This window comes from Peromyscus eremicus, chromosome 3 (assembly GCF_949786415.1).
Source record: "Peromyscus eremicus chromosome 3, PerEre_H2_v1, whole genome shotgun sequence".
Classification (NCBI taxonomy): Eukaryota; Metazoa; Chordata; class Mammalia; order Rodentia; family Cricetidae; genus Peromyscus; species Peromyscus eremicus.
The window spans coordinates 91,012,091-91,025,407 of NC_081418.1; the positions used below are offsets into that span (position 1 = coordinate 91,012,091).

At 36.5% G+C, this 13,317-nt stretch overlaps 1 pseudogene; it reads right to left on the reverse strand.

Annotated features, from left to right (window-relative positions):
* Positions 1-4,909: 4,909 nt before the first annotated feature.
* On the reverse strand, positions 4,910-5,291 carry LOC131905940 (large ribosomal subunit protein eL22-like; annotated as a pseudogene).
* Positions 5,292-13,317: the final 8,026 nt, after the last annotated feature.

A 13,317-nucleotide genomic window follows, 5' to 3' on the forward strand; every position in this document is an offset into this window, starting at 1 on the left:
CTTTGAATTTGCTATCTTGAATAATTTGAATGAAAAGGAGGAAAGAAGGCCTCAGATATTGGAAGTTTAACCAGTATTTCCATCCTAGGACCAAAACATATAACTAATAGAATCTTCAAATAACCCATAGCTCCTTTTCTGTCTGACTGAATATTTGTAAAACTCAAACTGAAAATTTGGGGGCTCAGCCAAGCCCTCAAACAGAAGAAGCATTAAATGATCAATAACTGTATTGAATCATTAAGTTTGAATTTGGATATTTATGAATCAACAGTTAAGTGACAGAGATAGCAGTTCCCTATGGCCATTCAAAAAATAATTTTTTAAAGGAAATTAAATTTTGTGTTATCATTTCAATTGAAAGTTAGTAGGAATGCATTTATTTAATTTACAATCCACACTTTATGCTATAAATCTCTCTGCTTTATTTTGTTAACTAGGCAAAATCAAGCAAAAATATACACTGATATATTTTGCTTCTGGATATCTTTGAGTGGTACTTTATAGAATCTGCACAATACTCACTTGGTTTCATAATTGAGTTTTTAAATGAATTAGTCCAATAAAACAATTAAATCCCAGAAAGACGTCCTGGGTTACTTAATCCAAGTCCCTCCTCACATTAAATAAAGTTTCCAGAGAATGAGATAAGTACTGCCCATAGATATGTACTGAAGATGTCAAAGACTGACAGGGAGGATGGGGATTCCAAAGCACACTGATTCAATTTATAAAATGCATCACAGTTTTGAGTACTTGGACGGAAACATAATACTCTAGTATATCAGTAGCTCCTCTTGTTGAAGTGACCAAAAACCTGACAAGCAGGAATTTAGGAAAGCAAGGATTGGTTTTGGTTTACAATTTAAGGAGTACAGTCCTCACGGCATGGAAAGCCTTGGGGGCAGGATTGAACTACATCTGTGGTTGTGGAGCATAAGGCAGCTTATTCACATGTGGGTACGACAGGAAGTAGAGTGATAAAGGACAGTGGGCCTAGGCTGTAAATCTCAAGCTTCACACCCCTGCCCCGGCTCCAAATGCACACATACATTCCAGCATCCTACTTCCTGTAGCTGTGCCTCACTTCCTAAATGTTCCATAAAGGCCCAGATAGTGCCACCAGCTTAGAGAAACAAGTGTTCAAACACAGGAGCCTTCTAGGGAACTCTTCCATCCACACCATAACATGTAGTAATATAGAGATGATGAAAAGTGACATCTTTGAAGAACACGTGTTTGTGAAATTTAATACCATTATAAATTTATGTGGGAAGCCAAGGAGCCCAAAGGACAGGACAAGTAAAATATTTACATTTTTCTTTTTGGAAAAGATTTGTTTTAACACTGTTCTGGCCTTGGCTAGTGAATGGAACTTCACATCGTCCCACAAGACACTTAGATTGTCTGTTGGGGCCCTGATCCACAGTGCCTGCTTTCTATGAGTCCATTGATGCTGTAGAAGGCTTAGCATCTATGTATGCATTCTCTGTGCCCAGCTGCTTCTTTCATACATCTAGCACACAACTGTTAAAGAAAGCTCAAAGAGCAAGAAAAAGAGAATTAGGATGCTGTGTACGATAATAATAAAGTAGGAATATCTTCTTATGGCTTCCGATTTAGGAGTAAATATTTATTTGATACTAAAACTTTTAAATTGTAAACATTCAGAAGTCTTAGAGATTTCTCAGGTTTTAAGTACCTCTACTATTCATAAAATAAATAAATGTTTATAATTTGTCCAGGATTCCTATCATGTTTATTTGAGTATTGCTATAGGGTATACCTTCTTAACTTTATGAACTTCAGTATATTGTATAAAAATATAAATGTATACATTAAATTATAGTAAATTATGCAATATGTGACTTATTTCAGGTAAAATGGTATAGGGTATCATTTTCTCCACTATCTTAGTAATCATTACATCTGCTAAGGACAATCCTTCAACTAGCCTGAGATTTTAAAATTTCAGCTAAGAAGGCATATGCATTAAGCTGTCCAAGAATCATGCATTAATGGACTGAAACAGACCACAGTTCTTCATGTCCTAGCACTTTCTGAAGTACACATAATGGATGCTAAGTCTACAAAACCAGCCTCTGACCCAAATAAACTCAAAGCATACATCCTAGTGAAAATTTCCATTAAAAATAAACAGCAATGCAGACAAAAATGCACCTTTTTTAACTTTAAATAAATTATGGCATAGTATCATATTCATAGTTGGATAATTACATGGACAAAATGCATTTTACCAAGAAAAAATGTGTGCAGAATGAAATAAAGTATAAATGCCCCTGTTTTGTTGAGGTATTCAACTCCCTAAAGACTGAACAATGTTATCTCTGTATATAGCATTTTCATAGGCTCCAATAAAATTGTTATAATATTCACTGACAGCAATATTCAAATTAACACCATGGTGTTTATATTTATTTTAAAAAATAACTACAGTTTTTACCCCATTTTAAGTGTCGAATGTAGCATCATTTTTTAAATGGTTGTAGATGCTATATATGCACTACACATGTGTGTGGGTGTGCTCTTGAGGACCAGAGAAGGACATCAGGTACTGAAAACTCTCACTCTATATTATCTTCTACCTTTGAGTCAGGTTCTCTCATTCATACAGCTAGGCTAACGATTAGGAAGCCTGATAAATCCTCTTGTCTGCCCATTCTCTTACCCTGTACCACTGGGTTTACAATAAGTAGCAAGTGCTCACACGTGGGTATGTATGTGAATTCTGGCATTTGAACTCACATTCTTAATGCTTATATAACAAGTGTACAGTGTCTTTGTAAAATATCTGACAAAGCAACTTAATGGAGTAAAGGTTTGTTTTACCTTACAAGTCCAAGTTTAAATCCATCATAGCAAGGAAATCACAGTGGCAGGAATTTGACAGAAATGATCACATTGCATCCATAGTCAAGAGAAGAGAGCAGCAAACTCATGTATTAGGTCAAGTCAGTGCTCAGTTTCCTCTTTCCATGTCACTCAGTCCAGGGCCCAACTGATGAAGCGATGATGTCCTCATTCAGGGTGGATCCTCCCACCTCAACGCAATTAAGAGTATCTCACAAACACATATGTGACCACAGGCCAATCTAATCCATAGATAATTTCTTAGAAAGAGACAGTTTCTAGACTGTGTTGGGTTTTCAATCACATGTACCATTAAGTCATCTTTCTGACTTCCATTATCTTGTTTTTTTGTTTATTTGTTTTGTTTTGTTTTGCAATAGCACAGAAATTCAATAAAGGTTTTGTTTGTGCAACTTTTTATAAGAAAATAATAGCAAATAGAAAAACATCATTGTTTTCTTCCATAGTCACTGAATTCTAGATGTCTTTACTTGCAGAATCTGACTTCAATAATTAACAGCAATTACTGTACCATTGATTTGGTGGCTTCTGGTGCTTTTACATATATTTTCTAATGAATCTTCCTACCATGACACTGGTGGCTTGATTCCCATCTTAGTGAAAAGGAAACCAAAGAACTGGGCTTATTGATTCACCATTGTTTCCTGGTAGGTGAAAGCAGGCATCATTTATGACCATTTGGATACTCAAATGTCTGCATTACATTTACCATATAAATTATAGTGCCTCTTTATAAATACTAATTAAACTAATAATTCTTTCAATTTTATGTTGTTCAAGTCCCCTTTTTTCCACGTACTTATAAAAGACATTTCCTGAAGAGCTAGAACTTATTGTGCAGCAAGAAAAATCAATACTTACAATAATTATTGCTAAAATTCATTAATGCAATTATTTAAATCATTTGGTTTGTTTTTGCATCAAATATTGTCACTTACTATCCATTCTATACATAAAATGTGTGATTATTTTTTACTTTCTCCTCACCCTCCTCAAGTTTTTTCTTGAAAATTCTTTTTAACACTGGTCATCATGACACATGGCTGTAACCCTGTCCTTCAGAAAATACAGTCAGGAGAATCCCAAGTTAGACATTAGCCTGAGCTGTGAGACTGCCTCAAAAGACTTTTCAAGGTGAAAATCAGTTTTCATGAAATCTTAAGTCAGATATCTAGGCACTAAACATTGATGCATCTTTTAGACATGATTTTTGATAAGCGATTTATGTTTATTAATTAACAATTTTTTTCATTATTTCTTCAGTTAATACATATCATAATTCAAATACTCAAGTGATTCATTGCAAATGATTTAGACTAATGTCTCCAAAAGTAAAAAAATATTGAATTGTTGATGTTTCTTAATAGGTTTCCTGTCAATGAAAGAAAATCAAAAGAAAAAAGAAAACAGTTTAATCAAATCACTGGTAATTAATCACTTCTTAAAGGAACAAAAAACATGTCAGGACTTTTTTTTTTCTTTTCATTTACTATTGATTTTCCTAAGTGGCTCTCAGCTGAGGGTAGGTTTTGAATTGCTAAGGAATATCTTGCAATGTATAGACACATTTTTGTTCTTGTGAATGTTACTGATGACATTTACAAATAGGTAAAGCTAGTGATAATTGTAAAGTTACATAATGCACAGAAAGTCTCAAAATAAAATTTTATCCAGCCTTAAAGTGCGATAGTACAATCTATGTCTGTGTGGATATTAGTGACTATAACAAGTATAGACACAACAAAAGGCAACTGTCTCAGACCTAAGAAAACGTCACTTCGACTAGATTATAAGGTATCCTTGCTTTCCTTTCTCTCATATCTGATCTCCAGTGAAGTTAGTTTCAGTGTCTTTGAATGCCTTGTGTTCTAACTCCATCAATTACAACCTAACCACAAAACTTCTATTAGAGCCAGCCATTTCTTGGTTTTGTACATCAACTCCATTCTTTTCTATCTTTGTTTTGTTCCTAAATTTTATTCATGAATTAACACAAAACATTCCAGACCAATGTGTCTTAATCCTCCTCCTCTTTGTCCTGGTTAACATGGAAGTAGCACAGCTCATATCTCTCTTTGCTGTTGGCGACAACACACAGCCAGTCCTGGAGATTGTTCTTCTCCAAATATTTGTTGGTGAGACATTTCTAATACGTTTGAGAGAAAGGCATGTCAGAAGTAACAGTGATCTTGCTCTTGCTCGGTTCAATAGTCACAACTCCTCTGCCAAGATTCCCAGCTTTCCGGTTCACCTTGATTCTCTCCTGGAGGGGCTGCTCAAAATTGGCAGTATCCATGATTTCATCTTCTACAGGGTGGGTACAATCAAGGGTGAACTTCAAAACCTGCTTCTTTTTGTTGTCCGCCCCCCCTTGCCACAAGCTTTTTTATGGTCACCATGATAGCAGAGGAGGCAGAAAGGGAGGGGAGCCTCTTTTCTATTTTTCAATTTCTCTAGTATTTAGATTTTGGTAATGCTTATTTTGACATCCTGAAGGTCTGGAATATGCCTATTTCCTTTGTAAAGTTCTACTGGACTTCCTACCTCAAAGCTATAGAAAGACTCCCCTATATCCAAAAAGAAGGCAGGGATTAATTTGCTCACCACAGTTTTGTCCCAGCCAGACCTCTAACCCACTTGAAAATGTCCCCCACACTGAGGGCTGATCTCTGTTATGCAGAATGTAGACTCAGATGTGAACTGCATTAGAAACATCCTGATAGGTGTACCAAGGGCATCTCAATCAATTTAACCAAATTCTAAACCACTCCAGTTTCCCTTTCAGCAGCAAAGGGTTGGGCTTAGTGCCTCCTGAGCTATCCAAAAGAGTTAATGCAATGACTGAGAATAAAGAATGCTTTCCCAGACATCTGAATATGCCTCCATTCAGCTAAATTGACATCCCGAATCAATTACCACACACAGTGATAGACAAATAGATTAGTACGACTGAATAATGAAATAAGAATAGGATGCAAAAATGTACAGAAATGGTTTATGACAGGGCTGGAATTACAAATCATCAGAGAAGGTGCTTGCAAATATCAAAATGTGCAGAAAGTGAATGAAATATTCAAACACATATTCTAAAATCAGAAAGGAGACAGATATCCCTGCAAAAATTGATCTTCAGTTGACAAGGTTCAGCAGGATTTAGAACCTTAAAGTAAAAGAAAAAACAGAGAAGCTCATAAAAGCAAGAAATAAAACTCATTAAATAAAATTTGTATGGGATGTTGCAACCATGGAGAGTATGCAAATAAAATTTTGAAATTACCAGCATGTTTTAGTGTATTTTCTTCTATTGATCTATAATTAAATGTTCATAGATATAAAAATTATAAGGTACTTTGCAATACTTACAATAGAACACCCAATACTTAAGTAGAGACTTCATTAAGCTTTATTGAAAGGCATTTGAAAAGATAAAACTAATGGGAGATTCATTGTGTTAATATTTATGAAGCCTCAAAATCATGAAGATATTCACTGTCTTAAAATTTTATAGGAGTCCAATCAAAACCCATCAGAAGTTTTTATGCAAGTTGAAAAGCTAATTCTACATTGAGTGAAAGAAGCTAAGCACTGGTTGCCATGACAATTCTGTGAAGAAAACTGAGTGAAGGACACTGGTCTTTTCAGATCTCATAATTTTATAAAAGAATAGTTGCACATACAATGTTAATGTTATAGATTTAATAGTTAAGTATCTATTGCAAAATAATTCGAAACAAAGACAAACATTTACTCACACAAACACGCATGCATATTTTACTTTGATTTCATACAACAAGACACGGAGTCAGTGAGATGACTCAGCCAATAAGGACACCTGCCACTAAGTCTGAAGTACTAAGTTCAATCCCCCGGCACCATATAGTGAAAGCAGAGATCAAACTCCTGAAACTTGTTCTCCAACCTCTAATCTTGCATCCTAACAGGCATATATTCTCACCTATACACACACAAGTTCACAAAAATAAATTTTAAAATGTACTAAAAATTTCCAAATATAAAATAAGACAAAATAAATAATAGATGTTTGATTCAATAAGTTAAATTCACAAGCTATATTGAGATGTCAGAGGACAATTTTAAGTGATGGGATATAGACCATTACATATTATTTTATTAAAAATGTCATGTTGCCTAAAGCAACACAGCTTTATTTCATTATTGAAGTATAAACTGTGTAAACTGTGTGTATCTGTAATCTGTAATCTGTTCAAAGTTCACATCTCTATTAGAAGATCAAGTAAACTGACTGAGGAGGAACAGATTAGACATGAATCTGTTATTGTGTACGTGTGGCTGGATTATGGTGTCATATGGGATCCTTATTTTCCAAATGTTCTTTGGTATTTATTACTGTTTTAAATAAATTGAGAAAAATCCTATTAGTTTGTAAAAAATTTAGTACATGGCAAAATTGCTCAGAAATTTAAAAAATCTTTAAAAAGTCTTTATAAGACAATATAGTATATATATCTTTTATATTGCTATAGGCAAAATCTCTCTCTACACACACCCACACACACACACACACACACACACTCGCACACGCACAAACACAAACATATGTTTTGTTCCATTTTATAACATTTCCCCATGATAATTTCAATTTACAGAATTTTTTTCTTATTTTCTTTATTTCTATAAGTGAATATCAAACAACTTTGATGTGGCATAATTTTCTTGATGCTAGGCAAGTTGGCACAAACCTTTAATCATCTCTCTGAGGAGGCAGAGGCAGGAGGATGTTTCTGAGTACAAGTTCAACTTGGCCTATATAACTTAATTACAGGCCAGCCTGAAATACATAATGAGATCTTGTAAAGAGATCGAGAGCGAGAGCTAGGGGGAGGGAGGGAGGGAGGGAGGGAGGGAGGGAGGGAGGGAGGAAGGAAGGAAGGAAGGAAGGAAGGAAGGAAGGAAGGAAGGAAGGAAGCTTATTGATGGACTGGAGAGAGAATTCAGTTGGATCAGATTCCTGGCATCCACATAAGAAAATACAGTCACACATAGTTGTAATCTCAGTGCTAGGATACAGGGATGGTGTTATGAGGATCCCTGAACTTCCTGGCTGGAAAGTCTAGACTTATACAAAATTTCCGGGGCGAATTAGAGACCCTGATTCAAAAAATATGGTGAGGGTAACTGAGGCAGACACTCCATGTTAACATGTGGGCTTTCTATTGCTATGTAAGAAATGTACAGAGATTGGAGATTACACATATAGCGTGTGTGTGTGTGTGTGTGTGTGTGTGTGTGTGTGTGTGTGTGAAGATGACCTGTTATTTTCTTGATTCCATTAGGAGGAAGCATTCATTCCAAGTGAGTTCATTGGTCAAACGAGGGCTACTGTGGTTAGAATCTGCAAAGATGCAAAGCACACAGAGAGGAAGCCAAAGACAAACAAGTGACCAAATGAGAAACACGGAGTGAACATGACCAGGTAATTACAAAGTTCTCATTTTATGACTGGAGGAGAAAGGGCAATGACAAACAACGGGCCTGACCTCAGGGGTTCTGTCACCACCGCAGCCATGAAGAGCTGCAAACTGAATCACATTCACAGCGTGCCATCTGAGGCTAGGCTTTTCAACATTTTATTGCAGCTAAATTTCCCTATGTGTAGAATATCAAATTAAATGCAGTATAAAAATGCATATGGTTCTTTGGGGTATAATAAAGTGGACTCAGGAAGCTGAAGTTCATTTGTCTGCTTTGTGAACTTGGGCTCATTTTGTTTAATGATCGCTCTGGCCTAGCCAGAAGAACTGGTCAGGACTTCCACAAAACATTCTGTCCTCTCTTTGTGGCAGAGTGTCATGTAGACTGGAATTAGATGAGCAATTAAGCTCATCTAATAAGAAATCTTGGTAATATTTCAACCCATTTGTCTCAGATGCTATGAGCCTTTTTATACTACATGAAGGAAATAGTTTAAGGTCCCAGTTTTTCCACTTGGAGTTAACTTTCCTAAGTCAGGAGAAAGAGGTTTGTTTGAATAGAAAAACAAAATACTCAAGAAAATTCCAAGAAATGTTAAACTTCAATGAAAATCCCAAAGACCCAAAATTCTTGACAATGTTTTCCCATGTTGTTCAGTCTCAGTATGGAGACTGGTCTTTGGTCTCAGTCTTCAAGAGAGTTGCCCTACTTTCCACCAACAACGTTAGGACATCAGACATTATCCTCATGGACATTTGCCAGGATTTCTACTGAGCATCGAGGTACCCACAAAGCTACGGCTTGATATCCCGTTGTGTTGCTGGCTTCATAGATGAAAATCCTCTAATGTTCTATATAGAACTGTTTGCTCTGCCCATTTCTGAGATAGGTGACAAGTGCCAGAGCTGAAATTTGAAGCTTATATCATAATTCTGAACTGGTTATGACTGCCACTAATTGTCGCGGTACTGGTTTGACATCTGCAGACCTCTGAAGAATGCCACGCACAAAGTCAAGCAGGGATATATGGCTGGAATTTTCCCCAGCAGATTGGGTGGCTTGCAATTTTCTGTTTAGGTAGAGGATGGAAGATTGCCATTCCTCAAACAGTCTCAGCACAGAACACTTCTGACATGTTCTTATTCTAAGAGAGTCGACAAGCAGGATGCTACTTTGTTAGATGATACCGTTTCCAAGAACCGTAAGTGTTCATACTGCTCACCCCATGCTTCCAAGTTTTTGATACAGAATCTATTTCTCTTTCAGTCTTTCTTCCTGAGAGGCATATTTCTTGTCATTCCTCTTCATAGCATAGCATTTATGAAACCATAATTACTTGATGAATGGAGAAGGGATTACTCTTTTTCTGTGATTGATTACCACCCTCCACATGCATGTGGAAACTAGAGGTCAACATTGGATATCTTCCTCATTCACTCTGACCTTCCTCCACTAAGTTTTTGAGACAGGGTTTCACCATGTAACTCTGGCTGGCCTGGAATGCATAGAGATCCAATTGCCTCTGTCTCCCAGATGCTAGGACTTAAGATGTACACAACTGTGCTCTGCTTTCCACCTTATTTTCTGAGATGGGGTCTCTCATCAAACCTGGAGCTCATGGACCAAGGAACTCCAGTGGCACACATGACCAGCCTCCTCTAGGGTTACAACACACACTTCTACTCACAGCTTTTATCATTATCATTATTCTTGTTGTTAACTTGAGTGTTAGGGATCTGAACTAAATCATCACTCTTGCATGGTAAACATTTCATCTACCGAGTTATTATCCTAGTACCTCATTTGAAATTTTTAATCTCTGGGTTGCTGTTTCCATGACTTTAATATTTTCAAATAAATTTTGTTCTTCTGAAGCAGTTTCCATTATCTTTGTCACTGGAAAAATTTCCATGATTTCTTTAAAACCCAGTTTACATTTCACATCCCATGTCACATTCCCATGAGAATTTAGACCCTTGTTTTTCTGTATGGCTATGCTAAGTCTCATGTGCTAATATATTGCAATTTTTATGTAAACACTGATTATGTTATCAGTTTGCCCGTGCCTCCTAATAGAATTAAGTTGTTTACCTTTGGAAAATTTTGTGTGTATTTTTAAAGCTTTTTGACACAGTCTGTCGTCCAAGCTGGCCTTAAACTTACAACATAGGAAAACTTGTCCTTTCTTTCTTTCTTTTTTTTTTTTTTTTTTTTTTTTTTGGTTTTTTGAGACAGGGTTTCTCTGTGTAGCTTTGGAGCCTATTCTGGAACTCACTCTGTAGCTCAGGCTAGCCTTGAACTCACAGAGATCTGCCTGCCTCTGCCTCCCGAGTGCTGGGATTAAAGGTGTGCACTACCACCGCCCGGCAACTTGTCTTTTAATAGATGACATTCTTCTTACTTTAAACACTAGAGCTGTCTTTGGTATCAGAATTACTATGTCTGTCTCTAGCAAACATAATATAAACATCTCCTCCCTTTTATTTAGTTTGTTATTTAACAAAAACTCTATCTGAGAGGTGGGTAGATGGTTAAGAAGTTAAGAGCACACACATGCTACTCTTGCAGAGGACCTGAGTATAGTTCTCAGGACCAACTTCAAGTTACTACTGCTCGTAACTCTAGCTCCAGGGTACTTGATATCTTTTTGCTGACCCTTTTGGTAAGTGCACTCATGTGTATAAACCCCACAAGAACCAAATGAAGACACATAATTAAAAAAACAGAAACAAAAATTTAAGTTCTGAACCTGAAGATTTTGTGCTGTGGGATGTTCTGTATGGCAAATGTGTTGCTAATTAGTCAATAAATAAAACACTGATTGGCCATTGGCTAGGCAGGAAGTGTAGGCGGGACAAGGAGGAGAATAAAGCTGGGAAGTGGAAGGCTGAGTCAGAGAGACACTGCCAGCCGCCACCATGACAAACAGCATGTGAAGATGCCGGTAAGCCATGAGCCATGTGGCAAGGTATAGATTAATGGAAATGGATTAATTTAAGCTTTAAGAACAGTTAGCAAGAAGCCTGCCATGGGCATACAGTTTGTAACCAATATAAGTCTCTGTGTTTACTTGGTTGGGTCTGAGGCTGTGAGACTGGCAGGTGAGAGAGATTTGTCCTGACTGTGGGCCAGGCAGGAAAACTCTAGCTACAATTTTGTTTGATTTTTTTTTTAGATAGAATGTGATAGATGTGTTGAAGGTATTCTTATCATCAATCAATGTTAACTATTTCCTCTCCATATTCTGAAGAGCCCTAAAATACCTCTAATGCCGTTAAATGGAACTTTGTTTTTATTTTAAGATGCCTCATGAAACTCTGAGTGATATTTCACAGTAAGTGTATTTTCATCAAATACAAAACAGGGTCACTGTTCAAGCTTGAAAATATTGTTGTAAAAAAATAATCAGTAGTTATGAGCATGTGCTTTTCTTTGCAATGGCTGTACAGTAGCATTTGTGACTATGCTGAATTTATTGAAGTCTGTTTACAACCCCAATGTTATCTGAAAGATAGTCTGTACCTGATTAAGCATAGAACTATTCTGATAGAACTTAGATGGGGCAGTCTCTGACTTTTTTTATTATTATTATTTTGAATAGCCGTTAGAGTTGTAAAGTGCGTAAAAGAAATTTTGTTCCACCAGGTGGCAGTGGCACATGCCTTTAATCCGGGAGGCAGAGCCAAGTGGATCTCTGTGAGTTCGAGGCCAGCCTGGTCTACAAAGCGAGATCCAGGACAGGCACCAAAACTACACACAGAAATCCTGTCTCGAAAAAACAAACAACAACCAAAAAACAAAAAACAAACAAACAAAAATAAATTTTGTTCCACTAAAATCAGAAATAAGACAAGGCTGTCCACTATCTCTATATTTATTTAATATAGTACTTGAAGTTCTAGCTGGAGCAATAAGACAATAGAAGAAGATCAAGGAGCTCTAATTGGAAAAAGAAGAAATCCAATAATCACTATTCACAGATGATATGCTAATACACGTAAGTGACCCCCAAATATTCTACCTGGGAACTCCTACACTTGATAAAAAAACCTTCATAACTACTGATTATTTTTTTACAACAATATTCTCAAAGTGGAACAAGTGACCTTGTTTTGTATTTGGTGAAAATACATTTATTATGGAATATTACTCAAAGAGTTTCATGAGACATCTTAAAAAAAAAAAAAAGCTCCATTTAGTGGCACTAAAGGTGTTTTAGGGCTTTTGGAACATGGAGAGGAAATGGTTAACATTGATTGATGATGTATATATCTTCAACACACCTATCACATTCTATCTAAAGAAAAATAAAACATATTATTATACCAGGTATCAGAAATTGTGTTGAGCTGAGTATAGTGGCACATAACTCAAATGCCAGGACTAGGGATATAGAAGCACCAAGAGGATGTGTTCAAGCTTAATCTCAGACACACACATTGGATGACTGAGGCCACTCTGATCCACAAGATCCTATCCAACACCAGCCAAATTAAAGAAACTACATTAAATTTAATCAGGATTCCCATAAACAGAGACTATATTATAGGCACATTCATAGAGATATGGAAGTCGTTCTGTCTCAAATGTTTTGAATAGAATTGACAATGAGACATAATAAATGGTAAAACATAGGAAGAACTTAATGCTCCCCCCAAGAGTCAAAGACAATTTAACAAAACCCAACACCAGGCACAAGAGGCTTTATTCTTAATTATTGGCCAGGATCCATGCAATTCCCCAAACATTGTAGGCTATTGTTAATGCCCTTGATTTTCTTCTTCCAGAGTGGAAAATAAGTTCCTATTGATGAAGACACCATTTACTATGGATACCATTCACAGGACCCAGAGGCCCCTGATGAAGACACCATTTACTATGGATACCATTCACAGGACCCAGAGGCCCCTGACCTGAAAGTTAGCTTTCATGGTACCAGAAGGTGTCATGCAAACTTCAAAAGGGGCAGGG